We start from the raw sequence: 5,475 nt of genomic DNA, 5'->3' as shown, positions 1-5,475 counted from the left end.
GCTATTATTTACAGGGAGGCATAGTGCGTGGAGGTATTATTGACAGGGAGGCACAGTGCGTGGAGCTATTATTTACAGGGAGGCACAGTGCATGGAGGTATTTACAGGGAGGCACAGTGCATGGAGCTATTATTTACAGGGAGGCATAGTGCGTGGAGCTATTATTTACAGGGAGGCACAGTGAGTGGAGCTATTTACAGGGAGGCACAGTGCATGGAGCTATTATTTACAGGGAGGCACAGTGCGTGGAGGTATTATTGACAGGGAGGCACAGTGTGTGGAGCTATTATTGACAGGGAGGCACAGTGCATGGAGGTATTTACAGGGAGGCACAGTGCATGGCGCTATTATTTACAGGGAGGCATAGCGCGTGGAGGTATTATTGACAGGGAGGCACAGTGCGTGGAGCTATTATTGACAGGGAGGCACAGTGCGTTGAGCTATTATTGACAGGGAGGCACAGTGCATTGAGCTATTATTGACAGGGAGGCACAGTGCATGGAGCTATTTACAGGGAGGCACAGTGTGTGGAACTATTATTTACAGGGAGGCACAGTGTGTGGAACTATTATTTACAGGGAGGCACAGTTCGTGGAGGTGTTATTCACAGGGAGGCACAGTGCGTGGAGGTATTATTTACAGGGAGGCATAGTGCGTGGAGGTATTATTGACAGGGAGGCACAGTGCGTGGAGCTATTATTGACAGGGAGGCACAGTACATGGAGCTATTATTTACAGGGAGGCACAGTGCGTGGAGGTATTATTGACAGGGAGGCACAGTGCGTGGAGCTATTATTTACAGGGAGGCACAGTGCATGGAGCTATTATTGACAGGGAGGCACAGTGCATGGAGCTATTATTGACAGGGAGGCACAGTGCATGGAGCTATTTACAGGGAGGCTCAGTGCATGGAACTATTATTTACAGGGAGGCACAGTGCATGGAGCTATTATTGACAGAGAGGCACAGTGCATGGAGGTATTTACAGGGAGGCACAGTGCGTGGAGGTATTATTTACAGGGAGGCACAGTGAGTGGAGCTATTTACAGGGAGGCACAGTGCATGGAGCTATTATTTACAGGGAGGCACAGTACGTGGAGGTATTATTGACAGGGAGGCACAGTGCATGGAGGTATTTACAGGGAGGCACAGTGCATGGAGCTATTATTTACAGGGAGGCATAGCGCGTGGAGGTATTATTGACAGGGAGGCACAGTGCATGGAGCTATTATTTACAGGGAGGCACAGTACGTGGAGGTATTATTGACAGGGAGGCACAGTGCATGGAGGTATTTACAGGGAGGCACAGTGCATGGAGCTATTATTTACAGGGAGGCATAGCGCGTGGAGGTATTATTGACAGGGAGGCACAGTGCGTGGAGCTATTATTTACAGAGAGGCACAGTGTGTGGAGCTATTTACAGGGAGGCACAGTGAGTGGAGCTATTTACAGGGAGGCACAGTGCGTGGAGCGATTATTGACAGGGAGGCACAGTGCATGGAGGTATTTACAGGGAGGCACAGTGCATGGAGCTATTATTTACAGGGAGGCACAGTGCGTGGAGGTATTATTGACCGGGAGGCACAGTGCATGGAGGTATTTACAGGGAGGCACAGTGCATGGAGCTATTATTTACAGGGAGGCATAGCGCGTGGAGGTATTATTGACAGGGAGGCACAGTGCGTGGAGCTATTATTTACAGGGAGGCACAGTGCATGGAGGTATTTACAGGGAGGCACAGTGCATGGAGCTATTTACAGGGAGGCATAGTGCGTGGAGCTATTATTTACAGGGAGGCACAGTGAGTGGAGCTATTTACAGGGAGGCACAGTGCATGGAGCTATTATTTACAGGGAGGCACAGTGCGTGGAGGTATTATTGACAGGGAGGCACAGTGTGTGGAGGTATTATTGACAGGGAGGCACAGTGCATGGAGGTATTTACAGGGAGGCACAGTGCATGGCGCTATTATTTACAGGGAGGCATAGCGCGTGGAGGTATTATTGACAGGGAGGCACAGTGCATGGAGCTATTATTGACAGGGAGGCACAGTGCATGGAGGTATTATTGACAGGGAGGCACAGTGCGTGGAGCTATTATTGACAGGGAGGCACAGTGCGTTGAGCTATTATTGACAGGGAGGCACAGTGCATGGAGCTATTTACAGGGAGGCACAGTGTGTGGAACTATTATTTACAGGGAGGCACAGTGTGTGGAACTATTATTTACAGGGAGGCACAGTTCGTGGAGGTGTTATTCACAGGGAGGCACAGTGCGTGGAGGTATTATTTACAGGGAGGCATAGTGCGTGGAGGTATTATTGACAGGGAGGCACAGTGCGTGGAGCTATTATTGACAGGGAGGCACAGTACATGGAGCTATTATTTACAGGGAGGCACAGTGCGTGGAGGTATTATTGACAGGGAGGCACAGTGCGTGGAGCTATTATTTACAGGGAGGCACAGTGCATGGAGCTATTATTGACAGGGAGGCACAGTGCATGGAGCTATTATTGACAGGGAGGCACAGTGCATGGAGCGGTTATTGACAGGGAGGCACAGTGCATGGAGCTATTTACAGGGAGGCACAGTGCATGGAACTATTATTTACAGGGAGGCACAGTGCATGGAGCTATTATTGACAGAGAGGCACAGTGCATGGAGGTATTTACAGGGAGGCACAGTGCGTGGAGGTATTATTTACAGGGAGGCACAGTGAGTGGAGCTATTTACAGGGAGGCACAGTGCATGGAGCTATTATTTACAGGGAGGCACAGTGCGTGGAGGTATTATTGACAGGGAGGCACAGTGCATGGAGGTATTTACAGGGAGGCACAGTGCATGGAGCTATTATTTACAGGGAGGCATAGCGCGTGGAGGTATTATTGACAGGGAGGCACAGTGCGTGGAGCTATTATTTACAGGGAGGCACAGTGTGTGGAGCTATTTACAGGGAGGCACAGTGAGTGGAGCTATTTACAGGGAGGCACAGTGCGTGGAGCGATTATTGACAGGGAGGCACAGTGCATGGAGGTATTTACAGGGAGGCACAGTGCATGGAGCTATTATTTACAGGGAGGCACAGTGCGTGGAGGTATTATTGACAGGGAGGCACAGTGCATGGAGGTATTTACAGGGAGGCACAGTGCATGGAGCTATTATTTACAGGGAGGCATAGCGCGTGGAGGTATTATTGACAGGGAGGCACAGTGCGTGGAGCTATTATTTACATGGAGGCACAGTGCGTGGAGCTATTATTTACAGGGAGGCACAGTGAGTTGAGCTATTTACAGGGAGGCACAGTGCATGGAGCTATTATTTACAGGGAGGCACAGTGTGTGGAGCTATTATTGACAGGGAGGCACAGTGCATGGAGGTATTTACAGGGAGACAGTGCATGGAGCTATTATTTACAGGGAGGCATAGCGCGTGGAGGTATTATTGACAGGGAGGCACAGTGCGTGGAGCTATTATGTACAGGGAGGCACAGTGTGTGGAGCTATTTACAGGGAGGCACAGTGCATGGAGCTATTTACATGGAGGCACAGTGTGTGGAACTATTATTTACAGGGAGGCACAGTGCGTGGAACTATTATTGACAGGGAGGCACAGTGCATGGAGCTATTTACATGGAGGCACAGTGTGTGGAACTATTATTTACAGGGAGGCACAGTGCGTGGAACTATTATTTACAGGGAGGCACAGTTCGTGGAGGTGTTATTTACAGGGAGGCACAGTGCGTGGAGGTATTATTTACAGGGAGGCATAGTGCGTGGAGGTATTATTGACAGGGAGGCACAGTGCGTGGAGCTATTATTGACAGGGAGGCACAGTACGTGGAGCTATTATTTACAGGGAGGCATAGTGCGTGGAGGTATTATTGACAGGGAGGCACAGTGCGTGGAGCTATTATTTACAGGGAGGCACAGTGCATGGAGCTATTATTGACAGGGAGGCACAGTGCATGGAGCTATTATTGACAGGGAGGCACAGTGCATGGAGCTATTATTGACAGGGAGGCACAGTGCATGGAGCTATTTACAGGGAGGCACAGTGCATGGAACTATTATTTACAGGGAGGCACAGTGCGTGGAGGTATTATTTACAGGGAGGCACAGTTCGTGGCGGTGTTATTTACAGGGAGGCACAGTGCGTGGAGCTATTATTGACAGGGAGGCACAGTGCGTGGAGCTATTATTGACAGGGAGGCACAGTGGTGGAGCTATTATTTACAGGGAGGCACAGTTCGTGGCGGTGTTATTTACAGGGAGGCACAGTGCGTGGAGCTATTATTGACAGGGAGGCACAGTGCGTGGAGCTATTATTGACAGGGAGGCACAGTGCATGGAGCTATTATTTACAGGGAGGCACAGTGCGTGGAGCTATTATTGACAGGGAGGCACAGTGCGTGGAGCTATTATTGACAGGGAGGCACAGTGCATGGAACTATTATTTACAGGGAGGCACAGTGCGTGGAGGTATTATTTACAGGGAGGCATAGTGCGTGGAGGTATTATTTACAGGGAGGCACAGTGCGTGGAGCTATTATTTACAGGGAGGCATAGTGCGTGGAGGTATTATTGACAGGGAGGCACAGTGCGGGAGCTATTATTTACAGGGAGGCACAGTGCATGGAGCTATTATTTACAGGGAGGCATAGTGCGTGGAGGTATTATTTACAGGGAGGCACAGTGCGTGGAGCTATTATTTACAGGGAGGCACAGTGCATGGAGCTATTATTTACAGCGAGGCACAGTGCGTGGAGGTTTTATTGACAGGGAGGCACAGTGTGTGGAGCTATTATTGACAGGGAGGCACAGTGCATGGAGGTATTTACAGGGAGGCACAGTGCATGGAGCTATTATTTACAGGGAGGCATAGCGCGTGGAGGTATTATTGACAGTGAGGCACAGTGCATGGAGCTATTATTGACAGGGAGGCACAGTGCATGGAGCTATGTACAGGGAGGCACAGTGCATGGAACTTATTTACAGGGAGGCACAGTGCGTGGAGGTATTATTTACAGGGAGGCACAGTTCGTGGCGGTGTTATTTACAGGGAGGCACAGTGCGTGGAGCTATTATTGACAGGGAGGCACAGTGAGTGGAGCTATTTAAAGGGAGGCACAGTGCGTGGAGCTATTATTTACAGGGAGGCATAGTGTGTGGAGGTATTATTGACAGGGAGGCACAGTGCGTGGAGCTATTATTTACAGGGAGGCACAGTGCATGGAGCTATTATTGACAGGGAGGCACAGTGCATGGAGCTATTTACAGGGAGGCACAGTGTGTGGAACTATTATTTACAGGGAGGCACAGTGCATGGAGCTATTATTTACAGGGAGGCACAGTGCATGGAGCTATTTACAGGGAGGCACAGTGTGTGGAACTATTATTTACAGGGAGGCACAGTGCGTGGAGGTATTATTTACAGGGAGGCATAGTGCATGGAGGTATTATTGACAGGGAGGCACAG

The sequence above is a fragment of the Phyllobates terribilis genome, unplaced genomic scaffold (assembly GCF_046119375.1).
Source record: "Phyllobates terribilis strain yellow unplaced genomic scaffold, ASM4611937v1 Scaffold_2__4_contigs__length_985480577, whole genome shotgun sequence".
In the NCBI taxonomy this organism is placed as follows: Eukaryota; Metazoa; Chordata; class Amphibia; order Anura; family Dendrobatidae; genus Phyllobates; species Phyllobates terribilis.
Note: the sequence above shows the minus strand (reverse complement) of the source record.